The 13,677-nt window shown below is 50.7% G+C and overlaps 1 long non-coding RNA gene across 1 annotated transcript in view; it reads left to right on the top strand.

Moving 5' to 3' along the window:
- Nucleotides 1–4,464, top strand: part of LOC141275707 (uncharacterized) — a 30,821-nt gene extending 26,357 nt beyond the window's left edge. Inside the window, exons 3-4 of the long non-coding RNA XR_012323933.1 lie at nt 3,273–3,352; nt 4,209–4,464. This is a non-coding gene — a long non-coding RNA (uncharacterized lncRNA). The remainder of the gene's footprint in view (nt 1–3,272; nt 3,353–4,208) is intronic.
- Nucleotides 4,465–13,677: the final 9,213 nt, after the last annotated feature.

Raw genomic sequence — 13,677 nt, 5'->3', positions numbered from 1 at the left:
ACCAACAAAGAGGGGGAGAGGAGCGATCCTGGAGCTGAAGGGAAGAGCTGGGAGAGCTGCTGGGGTGGAGCTGCTCTGAGAGACAGGGAGCAGGGAGAGGGGGCTGCAAAGGAGGGGGGTCCCATCCCAGGGAGCCTGGAGCACCTGGAGGAGAGCATGCAGCCCCCAGCGGCTTGTAAAGGCTTAAACATCGGATTCCTCTGGTACTCAGACCTCAGCATTTTGCTGTAAATGCTTCTCCTACTCCCTCCCCCACAAATGTACACCTTTCTTTTTAAATAAATTTATTTGTCTACTTATTATTTATTTTTGGCTGTGTTGGGTCTTTGTTGCTGCGTGAGGCTTTCTCTAGTTGTGGTGAGTGGTGGCTACTCTTCGTTGTGGTGCGCAGGCTTCTCATTGCGGTGGCTTCTCTTGTTGCAGAGCACAGGCTCTAGGCATGTGGCCTTCAGTAGTTGTGGCACAGGGGCTCAGTAGTTGTGGCACACGGGCTTAGTTGCTCCGCGGCATGTGGGATCTTCGCGGACCCGGGCTCGAACCCGCGTCCCCCTCAGTGGTTAAGCAGATTCTTAACCACTGAGCCACCAGGGAAACCCTGTACACTTTTCTTTAAAATATTTTTTAACAAGCAAAACAAATGATGATCAATATCTTTCCAAGGGATTAAGTAACTAAAAACCCGCTTTTACTTGATTCAGAAGTTGATATCTTCAACACATCTTTCCAAAAATAAAGATAAGCAAAAAAAAAAAAGTGCCTGAGGTTTCAGCAACCAAACTGACACCCGCATTGGCTTCCAGATTCTAATCAGAGCTGAGCAATGGAGTGAAGAAAGGCCTGCTTTCCCAGGGGTGCAGGCGCACCTCAGCAGATGAATTGGTGGGGTGTCTGGCCTCCTAAGCTGAGCTGGCTTCATGCTCCAGGCTGATGGGCAAAGCGACTGTCTGTAGTTGTTTTCGTGGTTTGGGTTTGCATGGTCTGTGCTTCCCTGCACAGTGGGCAGCCCCCTCCTCCAGAAGACCCCTGATTTGACCACAGGGGTCCAGTCTCACTGGACTTTGGCTGAGGACTCCTAACAACTCGGACTGTCATTTGAGGCTCTTCCCAGCCTCCCAAGACTCCGTGTCTTCAGACTCAGCCCTTCCCTGCATTATCTGGTGGTTTCCCACCTCTGAGCCTCCGCAGCTGCTCTTCCCTCCATCTGATATACTCTTACCGCCACTCCTCCCATCCTTGCATATTCAAATTCTCACCATCTCTTAAGACCAAGGTGACCACGGAATCTGACTGACCTACCACAGTCCTGGTTTACACCTGTTGTCCTAATGTGATTATTAATAACATCCCCTATAGACTCAAAAATATCCAGCTTTATTTATTTTATTTATTTATTTATTTATTGTTTCTGGCTGCGTTGGGTCTTTGCTGCTGTACGCAGGCTTTTCTCTGCTTGCGGCGAGTGGGGGCTACTCTTCACTGTGGTGCACGGGCTTCTCATTGCGGTGGCTTCTCTTGCTGCGGAGCATGGGCTGTAGGTGCGCGGGCTTCAGTAGTTGTGGCTCACGGGTTCTAGAGCGCAGGCTCCCTAGTTGTGGCACACGGGCTCAGTAGTTGTGGCTTGCGGGTTGTAGACCGCAGGCTCAGTAGTTGTGGCGCACGGGCATAGTTGCTCCGCAGCATGTGGGATCTTCCCGGACCAGGGCTTGATCCGGTGTCCCCTGCATTGGCAGGTGGATTCTTAACCACTGCGCCACCAGGGAAGCCCCAAAATATCCTGATTCAGACAACAGATTCTATAGTCACCTGACAAGAGGCCCAACTCTAATGCCTCCTGCAGGAAGTCATCCCTGCTTCCCCCAGCAAAGGTCTCCTTTATCCTGAACTTGCACAGCCCGAAGTCCCTCTCCTGAACGTATCACACTCTCGCGGGCACCTTCCTTGGCATGTGGCCTCTCTCCTGTGCTGGGCAGATACAGTCTCCTTATCAAAAGCATTTACAGACTTAGTGTTATGGGTTAGATTGTATCCACCACAAAAATGCATTGAGGTCTTAACCTCAAGTACCTGTGAATGTGACCTTGTTTGGAAATAGAGTCTTTGAAGATTTAACTAGGTTAAGATGAGTTAATGCAGCTGGCCCCTGATCCAATATGACTGTGTCCTTATAAAAAGGGGAAATTTGGACACAGACACCTACAAAGGGAAGGTGATATTAAGCCACACAGGGGAAGAGGGCCATGTGATTGGAGTGATGCCTCTATAAGCCAAGAGACAGCAAGGTTTGCTGACAAACACCAGAAGCTGGGAAGAGGCAGGAAGTTCTCCCCTAGGGCCCTGCTGACACCCTGATCTGGGAGTTCTAGCCTCCAGAACTATGAGATGATACCTTTCTGTTGTTTTAACCCACCCAGTTTTTAGTACTTTGTTACGGCAGGCTTAGGAAACTATTAGGTATAGTAACTACTCTTTTAAACAACTGTTATATTGAGATGCAATTCATATATTATAAAACTTGCCCTTTTAAAGTATACACTTCAGGAATTCCCTGGGGGTTCAGTGGTTAGGACTCCGTGCTTCCACTGCAGGGGCCCTGGTTCGATGCCTGGTCGGGGGACTAAGATCCTGCAAGACACACATTGTGGCCCCCAAAATAAATAAATAAAAATAAATAAATAAAAATAAAAAATTTTAAAGATATACAGTCCAATGGTTTTCAGCATATTCACAGAGTTATGCAACAATTACCACTATATAACTTTAGAACATTTCGTCACCCCCAAAAGAAACCCAATATCTATTAGCAGTCGCTCCCCATTTCCCTTTCCCCCGGCAACCACTAATCTGCTTTCTCTATCTATGGATTTGTCTATTCTGGTTATTTCATACAATATATGGCATTTAATGTCTGACTTCTTTCACTTAGCATAATGTTTCCAAGGTTCACCCCTGTTGAGCCTATATCAGTGCTTCATTCCTTTTTATGGCTGAAAAATATTCCATTGCAGGGATAGACCACATTTTCTTTATCCATTCTTTATGCATTCATGTTGATGGGCATTTGGGATGTTTCCACATTTTGTCTAATGCTAGACAAAATAATGACTAATGCTGCTGTGAACATTTGTGCACAAGTTTTTGCACTGACATATATTATCGATTCTCTTGGATAAGTAACTTTTTTAGTTAAAAGACAAGGCCTGCACATGGTGAACAAAACGGCCAGCAGCAAAAAAAATGTTTACAACTAAAAGCCAGACTCTTTCTCTCCCTAGGTGGACTCTCCCTCCCCGGAGACCACCCGTTTGTTTCGTTCCTGTCCTCCCAGAGATATTTTCTGCACATACACACTCAGGTAAGTGAACGCTTATTTTCTCCGGCATGAATGCCCCCAATGGTTCTATCTCTTGTTCTTCTCGCCTGCCAATACCTCTGGATCCTTCTGCATTGGGGTGCAGGACTGCACTCCATTCTTTTTGTTTATTTATTTATTTCATTTATTTATTTTTGGCTTCATTGGGTCTTCATTGCTGCGTGCGAGCTTTCTCTAGTTGCGGCGAGCGGGGGCTACTCTTTGTTGCGGTGCATGGGCTTCTCATTGTGGTGGCTTCTCTTGTTGCAGAGCACGGGCTCTAGGCGCGCGGGCTTCAGTAGTTGTGGCATGCAGGCTCAGTAGTTGTGGCTTGCAGGCTGTAGAGCGCAGGCTCAGTAGTTGTGGCGCATGGGCTTAGTTGCTCCGCAGCATGTGGGATCTTCCTGGACCGGGGCTCGAACTTGTGTCCCCTGCATTGGCAGGCGGATTCTTAATCGCTGCGTCACCAGGGAAGTCCTGCACGCCATTCTTTTAGCGCCTGCCTCGCTGAATTGTTTGGACATACCCTTTGTTATTAAGCCATTTGAAGGTCATTTAGGCTGCTCTTGATCTTTGTCACTGCAAGTATGCCACCCTGAACTTGCTTGTGCACCCATGCAAAATTTTCTGGGGGGTAGACCAGAAGGCCCAGAGGTAGACTTGCTGGGACCTAGAATGTGAGCTTTGTTTGGTTTGAATGAGATGGTCCTGAGTTTCTTGATATTGGGGCTGAGTCTTATTCACTCTTCTGCCCCACAAAGACTCATGAAAAGCACAGACATGTGCCCAGTGGGGAGATGGGCAGAGCTTGCCCTGGACCCGTTTCTTCCCTTGAACTTGTGTGTTTTGAGCCCCGCAGGGTCGGCGGGAAGACATGCTGGATGGTAACTGCTAAGTCATCAGCCAGTTGGTGACCTCGAGTAGCTGTTTCAGCCCACCTACAGAAACTGTAGATCCTTTGCCAAACCGTTGCCATAAATGTTAAGAACCAAGCTCAATTATTCTCTTAAAAATAGTAACTTTAAAGAAGATGGAAGTCTTCAACTTTAAAACCAGCCAGATTAATAAAAATAATCTTTCTGAATTATGAACTTGGTATCATGGTATAAAGAGCCTTTTTTTTTTAATCTTGCTGACTCAAAGATAGGCTTTGAAAACAAGCCTCGTTGACTTTGCGCCCCTTTGTTTGCCAGTTCTACAAAGGTTTTATTGCAAATCAATTTTATTGTACAGTGTACCTTAAAAGTTGACAATCGAGTAAGTCAGCTGTATCCCAGCCCTGACCCTAAATTAGCCAGGTGACCTTGAAAGTGTTCCTTATCTTCGCTAGGTGGCAGTTTGCTAACAACAAAGGGAGGGGCTCGATAAGACTGAGACTTTGGATTTTACACTTGGAGATCCAGCTAATTTCTGTCCTTTGGTAGCTGTCAGGTGCCCACAGGTGGTTGTGAAACCTTACCCGAAGATGAAGGGTTAATGTCAGATTGACTATCTAAAGCTTGTTGGAACTTGAAGTGCAAACAAAGGGTTAATGGCACATTTAACCATCAAAATGGGCCCTTTCGGGCCTTGTTTGCCTAGCTAAACTCAGAACCAATCCTATTAGCCTGTGCAGGGACCTTTGGCAGAGGTTTGTGGGTGGACATGGGGCTAGGGAGTGGCCCAGGGAGTGCAGATGAATTAGCATCTCTTCCCTGGCTCATTACCGGAGGATAAAGGCGCCTCCCGCAGCTCCCAGCAGGTTGGGAGCAGGAAGTTGGGTGGTTTGGACAGCAGGAATCTGGCTCCACAAAGGCTGCTGAAAAGCCTTTGTTCCAGGGCTTAACAGGGCCCCTTTCGTGGGCAGCTCACATCTCCACTGGAGCCAAGGTCCTCACCCAAACACTGATAAACAGCACAGTTGTGCCAGAATAAGCTTCATGACACTCCCCTGCCAGCCAGTCACTCCCCTGCTCAAGAACTGTCAATGACTCCCCATTGCCCACCCACTCTCTGCTGGGCGCTCCAAGTTGACTACAGTCCAGCCTAATTACCTGGCTGACCTTAATGCCCACCACTTCTCAGAGTTTCATTTTAACCAACGTGTGTCCAGCATCCAGTCTGGGCCAGGCACTGTGGAAGTGCTGTGCAAGCATCTCGTTTCATCTTGATGAGTGTTCTTAAAGAAGGTCTTAGTGGGAATTCCCTGGCGGTCCAGTGGTTAGGACTCTGCACTTCCACTCCTGGGGGCACAGGTTCGATCCCTGGTCGGGGAACTAAGATCCCACAAGCCACGTGGCCAAAAAAAGGAATGTCTTAAACTCAAGGTGCAGAAGTGGAAACAAGGTCCAGAGCAGCTAGAGCAGCCTGTCTAATGCCACACAGCCAGGAAGCAAAGAGCCAATGCAATCTCCAGTCCTGACTCTCCCTCGCTGCCCGAGGTACTGAGCACCGTGTGGGCAGGGCAGTCATGGAGGGGGTGATGCCAAGTGGTGAGAGGGAGCAAGCTAGGCAATGAGGCTGGAAGAACATTCCAGACAGGGGGAACAGCAAAGACAAAGGCGTTTCTCTCTCTGGGCCTCAGTTTTCTCATAGGTCAAGAAATGTGTTTGTGTGTGTTGCAGGAAAGGGGGCCCTTTCCAGGGCCCTAGAGTGGGGTCTTTTTTTTTTTTTTTTTGCGGTACGCGGGCCTCTCACTGCTGTGGCCTCTCCCGTTGCGGAGCACAGGCTCCGGGCGCGCAGGCTCAGCGGCCATGGCTCACAGGCGCAGCCGCTCCGCGGCATGTGGGATCTTCCCGGACTGGGGCACAAGCCCGTGTCCCCTGCATCGGCAGGCGGACTCTCAACCACTGCGCCAGCAGGGAAGCCCTTTTTTTTTTTTTTAGAGTGGGGTCTTGTCTATCACTCGGAAATGAATTGTCCCAGGAGACACACGTGCTGACAAAGCAAGAGACTTTATGGGGAAGGGGCACCCGGATGGAGAGCAGCAGGGTGAGGGAACCCCGGAGGACTGCCCCGCCACGTGGCTCACAGTCTCAGGCTCATGGTGATGGGCTTAGCTTCCGGCTTGTCTCCAGCCAATCATTCCGACTCAGGGTCCTTGCTGGTGGCACACGCGTCACTCAGCCAAGGTGGATTCCAGCGCGAAGGACTCTGGGAGGTTGGTTGGTAGGACATATGGACTTACGTCTCCTCTCTTCTTTTGACCTTTCCCAAATTCTTCTGGTTGGTGGTAGCTTGTTAGTTCTGCATTCCTTACCAGGACTTCCAGTTGTAAGATAACTCATGCAAGTGGTTACTATCGTGCCTGGTCAGAGTGGGTGGTTTTGGTCAGTGGTTCCCCTAACGTGTGTGTGTGTGTGTGTGTGTGTGGTGTGTATAGATGGAAGGTGTTGCCTTCTGGTTCTCTGATTGAACTTGCACAGAAAAGCACCCTGGATTTCTCTGAATTTCCCCACAGAATCAGAGAGGGAGTGGTGGGTGCCTCTTTAAATTTCTGCCCTGGATCCCTCGCTTGTCTCACCTCCAGCCCCATCAGACTGCTGGCTGCACTCCCCATGCAACCTGATTCAGGAAATCAACAAACAGACTGGCTGAGACGGCTGAGCTTGGGGTGGGGGGTGGTGGGGAAGGGGTGGAAATGGGCTTTTCTAGCCACAGGCAGCTGGACCTGAGCAACGGCTGCCCCCTTTGGACAGCGCACCGTCTCCACTACTCCTTATGCCTTGTAAATCTGGTCGGTCTTACTTGTTCTTGTCCTCTGCAAGGCCCCTGTAGCAACTTGAGTCTGCGACTCCCGGGCAGCATGTTTCACAAGGCTGATGAAGACCCATGACTCAATTTCTGGTGTACTTAGCATCTTCGGCAGCCATGTGACATCTCATTTGCTGCTTTTTTTTCTTGCTTGCTCCTTGCTTTCTCCCTCCATCATCTCCTGGTCTTTCCCTCTACGTCCTCTCTCCTCAGTCCCTAGCAAATCTCCCTTCCATCCCCACTTATTTCTCTATCACATCATGTCTAAATCTGCTTTGACATAAGAAGTCCATCAGGGGCTAGGGAGGGCTTCAGAAAGGTGGTAACACTTGTGCAGGGCTTTGAGGGGTGAACAGGAGTTTGTTAGGCAGAGAAAGAGCAGACTAGCATGCTTAAGCACTGGGCTGGATTCTCACTGGCAAAGTTTGAATCCTTGCTTCTCCACTCTGCAACTCAGTGATCCAGATTGATACATCATGTCATCCAGCCTCAGTTACCTCATCAGCACAATAGAATTTCTCTAGCACCTGCTAAAGTCCTGAGCTCAGCCTTTAGTGAGAAGATTCCTTGGTGCAGGCCTGGTGCCTGATTTACAGAAAGCACTCAGTAGATATCTGTTGAATAAATGAATGAATGGATATGCCAGGCAGAGGGGATGGCATCAGGAAAGGTCTGGATGTGAGACCACGCACAGCATGTTTGGGGAATTGTCTCTGGGTCGGAACCCGTGGCAGAGCCTGATCTTACTAGCTCATGAGAGTCCATGTGCATGTCTCTTTCCAACTCTGCATTCAGTGATGTCACCCAGTAGCTTGGAATCCACCAGTGGACGTCTTTGCACCACGGAAATTGGCAAACACTGCAGGTCAGAGCTTTCTTCCTTCCAGGGAGCCAGTTTACCAGCCCACCAGCCCCTGCAGCTGCGAAGATGGTTACAGTTAGATTCCAAGGGACCTTGGGCAGCAGGGCCTGGTGATAGTCTGTTCTCTCTGTTCGCTGAAGGATTCAGAAAGACAGTTAGTTCAACACTACCTGACCTGAGAAAGATGAAACAAGCCCAGAATTTGAGTTCCTAAAAAATCCCAAACATATTCTATTCTTTCGCATAACTCTAAAATTAAAAAAAAAAAAGATCCTCAGCTTAATTAGAAAAAATAAAGACCATTTATTTCTACTGAATTAGAAAACTTGAATTAGAAAAGCACTTAATTTCCCAAGTTGAAAAATCAGAGATTTTTATTTATGAGAAACGGAGTGTGGGGAGCCCCACGTGAGAAGACAGCAAGAGCCAGTCCAGTCTGTACATGATTTTGCAGGAAAGGGTGTTGGCCTTTATCCTGATAGTAATGGGAAATCACTGGAGGGTTTGAAGCCAACAAATGATATGATCAGATCTGGCCTTGGAAAAGATCCTTCCCGCCGCTCTGTGAAGAGCCTGGAGGGGGCCAACATGGATGCAGGGAGCCCAGGCAAGAGATGAGAGGGTGTGGATAAGCATGTTTCTGGAGAGTCAAGGTTATGTGTTCACCTTACTTCCTGTTCCTCCTGGGCACTCAGCTGGACTACACTTCCCAGCATCCTCTGCAGTCCAGAGGGACCATGTGATTTACTTGTAGTCAGTAGAATGTGGTAGGAAGAGATGTAGGCCACTTCCTACCTGGTCATAAAACCCTCCCATACAATCCTTCAGATTGTTTCTCTTCGCCTCACACCTCGTGCCAAGGATCTGGGAAGGACTCCAAGGTCCAGGGGATGACAGAACCACGAGCTGGAAGGAGCCTGGGCTGCTGAATGGCTGTGTGGAGCAGAGCCCCCATCATCGAACCACACTAAGCCATGAAATCTGGGCTGTTTGTTACAGCAACTGACCTGACCAATGTAGGGGGATGGAAGCAGAAACAGGTGTGCAGAGCTGAGAGCTTTTCAGGGGTAAAATCATGGGACCTGTGATAGATAATGAGTGAGGGAAGAAGAGGCTCTGCCGAACATGCCCAACCTTTGTACTGAATGGAGGTGCCTTTTACTGAGAACACTGTGGGGAGACCATCTCTCTGAGTGATGGTCACTCACTGAGTGGAGATGTCGAGGGGTGCTTCTCTTGGGCTGTACAACCCAAGACAGTCCAACAGCTCCTCTGGGAGCACATCATGGTGGTGAAGGTCACCTGCTGTTCACAGGGAGAGAGTACAAGGAGTCATCGTGCTGCCCTTGACCAGAGCCTGCCCATGACGGTTGGGGGTTACTGACTGCTTCCCTCCCAGGCCAGCACACAGCACTCCATGTCTTTGGACTCCAAGCTATAGCAAGGCTAATGTTAGGGCATCATTTTTTTTTTCTCTTTCAACAATATTTCCTGAGTATCTACTATAATAGTAATGTTAAAACTACTACTTATTGGGCTTCCCTGGTGGCGCAGTGATTGGGAATCCGCCTGCCGATGCAGGGGACACGGGTTCGTGCCCCGGTCCGGGAAGATCCCACATGCCGCGGAATGGCTGGGCCTGTGAGCCATGGCCGCTGAGCCTGCGCGTCCGGAGCCTGTGCTCCGCGGCGGAAGGGGCCACAGCAGTGACAGGCCTGCGTACCGCAAAAACAAAAAAAAAACCTACTACTTATTGAGCACTTACCATGTTCCAGATCCTATGCCAAGCACTTTATTACATGACTTCATTTAATCTTCAGTCAACAGAGATGAGAACTGTTAGTGGTCCCATTTGACAGGTGAGGAAACTGAGGCTCCCAGAGCTGAGCCTGGCCCCCTCCTGGGTTCTCCTAGTGATGCCCCTCCAGTCCCTCACAGTTCTTGCTCCTCTCAGTTGGGAAGTGGCTGCTTTCTGCCACCCGACACACTGGCACATCCCGGAGCCCCCTTCCTTTGTCTTCAGGAAGCCAGGGGCCAAGACACCATATTTCATTTCCCTCCCCCAGAGGGACTGTTGCTATGCCAGGTCCCAGGGCCCAGATTAGTAGCCCAACCATTGTTGGCATGGTAATGTGGTCACATGACCCAAATCGTGGCCCCTGATGGGCACAGGCTCCCAGGCAGATGCTGCCTTTAGAAGGGGGCCATGGACCTGGCTTCTAGAGTAGCTCCTGGGCTAATTTGAAAACCCACTGAAACCAGCTTAGTCCAAAAAGTAGCGTTTAAGGCAATCACAGAATCCACGGGGTTGGGGGGAGGTTGAACCAAAACCTAGAATCAGGCACCCGGTTGCCACTCTAACTCTCTGTGCATCGCTCATCTCTGCTTGAGGACTGTCACAGGGCAGAGGTGGGCAGTTGTCCACCCAGCATCCCTTCTTATTTAAAAGAGCCCTGATTTGGTTCAGCAATATGCTCAGCTAAATGTTCTTTCCCAGCTTCCTTTGCTGCAGCCATGAGACAAAGTTTTGGTCAGTGAGACATAAGCAGACATCTGCTGTGGCTTCTGGAAAAGTTTCTGGGTTCTTTGATCAAAGGCATAAAATACAGCTGGCCTAGCCTTCCTCCCCTTCATTCTTCCTTGAGTGCAGATAGGATGCCTGGAGCTGTAGCAACCATCTTACAGCCAGGAGGGAAAGGCAAGAAAATCACACAATTCCAGCTCTAATCCCACTGAGTGACTGAAGCAATGCCTGTGGTCACCTCCCTCTAGATTTCTTATCACATGAGAAAAATATAACTTTATTTATCAAGCCGGATTTGTTTGGACTCTGCAAGTGAAAGCTGTCCTGATGGAGACAATTGTCACTTTCACTACGGCTGCATAGGTGGAAACATGATTGCCCCAGCCCCTGAGTTTCACATTTCAGAGCATCTGAACTCAACTTTCTGGGTCCCAAATTCAAAAAAACATTCCTGAGTTGGGACTCATTGGCCCCATTTTGATTGCTTATGCCTGGGCCAATCATTGGTGACCAGGGAGGGCAGGCTCTGATTGGTCCAGTTAGTGCCAACCCCTAGACCAATACACCCCTGCCAGCACAGCAGTGGGAGGGGTGCCATTTGACATGACAGTAAGAAAGCGTCTGGGGCAGATTGACCTATCAGTATCTGTTCCAGTCACTCAGCCAAGGGCACTGACAGGGGATCTCCGCTCACCCCCTCTGGCTTCCATGCATTCCACCCTGTTTATAAGGCATTCACTGTGTGTGCTGCCGGTGCAGGCCGCAGGGCAGGATGGGAACCGGGTCCACAGTGTGGCCCATTTCCACTGCTAGACCCCAAGGGCAGCCTGGCTCTGTAAAGCCCTTGGACTCAGTTGACATGCTTGGGTTCAAACCTGGTCTCTGCCTCTTACTGGCTGGTGATGACCATTTCCCACCTGGACAGCCTGCTGAGCTGACTCCCCTTCCTGGCTGTGTGACCTCGGGGCAGCTGCCTCACTTCTCTGTGTGTGATCCCCCATCTGTAAACTGAGGGGATAATCCTGACCTCTCAGTTTGTTGGAGTAAGATTTATGAGATAACTCTGGGTCATACAGGAGGTGCTCAGTCAATCCCAAAAATAAAATTTAACAGCCCCGAGGGAAGGTATGACAAGTCAGAGTTCCCTGAGGCCAGCCGCCCAGGAGGAGGTTGGGCACTGGGTGGGGTCCAGCCTCCTACCTCCCACCCAGAGATTTTGCTGGAGCAGGCAGACAGCAAAAGCAAAGGGGCTCCAGACACCTGCCTCGGGCCTGTGTAATAAGCCCATGGGATGGGTTGGCGGATGTGGGTCAATGGTGCATGCCAGTCCCCAGAGTGAGGGTGGCAGAAGGCTGTCCCTGTCCATCGGAGGGCTGGCAGCCACCAGGGCCACATCCATGTCTAAGAGAGGCCAAAGGCAGCTCTTGGGTCCTGTCAATGACAGCTGCTGGCCACAGAAGAGAGGCTGCCCTTTTTGTCCTCCGGGGTGCTGAGCAGGCTGGGTAGGTGGACAGTGGCTCCAATCCAGGCATTTGGACAACCTTCCCCTGCACTCCGGGCACCTCCTCAGCAACTTGCCAGGCACTGTGTGGGAAACAAAGCTTCCTGCCCGGCAGGCATCTACCCCCACGTCCCTAGACCAGGACATCTGCTCTGCCCCCCAGGAGGCTCACTGGCTGATGTGGGTAGAGACCACAGGCCAGATGGAGACAGCTGCTGTTATCAAGGATCTGCTAAGCGCCAGGCCCTGTGACCTGCACAGTCATGTTCACGTCAGTATTGCTCACCACGACCCTAGGAAAGAAGACCTGCTTTTATCCCCATTTTACAGAAAAGGTAACTGAGGCTCAGAGAGATGAGCTGGCTTGCCCAGGGTCGCACAGTCAGGAAGTGGGAGCTGGGATTCCAGACCAAGCCTGTCCAACCCCAAAGAATGGTCTCTTTCTCCTGCGTGGCAGGCCAGGGAGCAGGCAAAAAGTCAAAGTGGCATCAAGGTGTCATGGGAAGCAACTGGGCTGGCCATCAGAGGACAGCCCCACGTCCCACTTGTCGCCACAGCCTGGCCTGGCTGTCTCCTTGAGCAGCCTGTGCTCCCTTTCCCCAGCCGAGCTCCCCCTCCCCATCCAGGTCTCCATTTCGATGCCACCCTCTCCGGGAAACCACCCTGGATTTCCCAGGTTGGGACTCCTCCTCTCAGCTCCCACAGCCCCCTTTGGCTGAACCTGTCTGCCTGCCTCAGGAGAATCTAAACTCCAGAGGGCCAGACAATTTCTGTCAAATCCCCACAGTATCTTCAGGATGTAGCAAGGTGCCTGGCACATGGTGGGCCCTCAATAAATGTACATGGACTCTGTGGAGTAAAGGACTCTGATCAGACCCTCTCCCCAGAGAGTATGGACTCTTTTCTGGGGGATAAGGACTGAATCTCTGGACCAAAGGCAACAGGACAGGACAGACCCCAAGTGTCCCAGGGGTCTAAGGACTGCCTGTCAGGACCCTCTCCTCCCCCGAGACTGAGATGTGTCCCCAGAGCCTGGCCCATTGAATATTTTCCTGCCAGCTCACTGTGATTCATTCTCAGCCTCTGGCACGCCTGGGCCTACCCAGAGGCCACAGGCCCCCAGTGCTAAGTTTAGTGACTGCAAAATGTCCCCATGAAATTCCAGGCAGAGCCAGGGGGCTGGTGGCACATTCCACAGAGCTTCCTTGGGCGTCCCGCTTAGCGCCCCAGGACCTGAAGGGAAACCAAGTGTCCTTCCAGTAAATAGCCTGGAAGGGCTGTGTCCCCATCTCAGGCCTTGACCCGTGGCCACAGAGCTCAAGGACAAAGGTGTCCTTTCATGTCAGCAGAGCTTGGCGTGGAGGAATGGAAGCCTGGGAGCCTTTGAATGATGTACCACAGGGAGAGGGGCCCTGTCGAGGTTCAGGGCCAACCCCTCCCCTTGGGAATCCTATCGACAGGTTGGACAATCCCCACCTAGGATAAAACTTACTGTACTAGGACTGGGGTCCTTCTCCCGTGCCTACCTGGGAGACAGAAGTGTCCCGGCTCTACCCTTTGGGCCTCAGACCCACCTTTCTCCTGCCCTTCATAGGACAGGACCCCCAGCCCTCTCCCTTCTCTGTAGCCCCCTCCTGATGTTTCCTGTCTGCTCTGTCCCTCTCCCAGAGATGAGCCAAAGACCCCCAAACAAGATTGAACAGGGGAGA

Source organism: Tursiops truncatus, chromosome 10 (genome assembly GCF_011762595.2).
Source record: "Tursiops truncatus isolate mTurTru1 chromosome 10, mTurTru1.mat.Y, whole genome shotgun sequence".
NCBI lineage: Eukaryota > Metazoa > Chordata > Mammalia > Artiodactyla > Delphinidae > Tursiops > Tursiops truncatus.
Note: the sequence above shows the minus strand (reverse complement) of the source record. Positions and strands in the feature narration are given on the sequence as shown.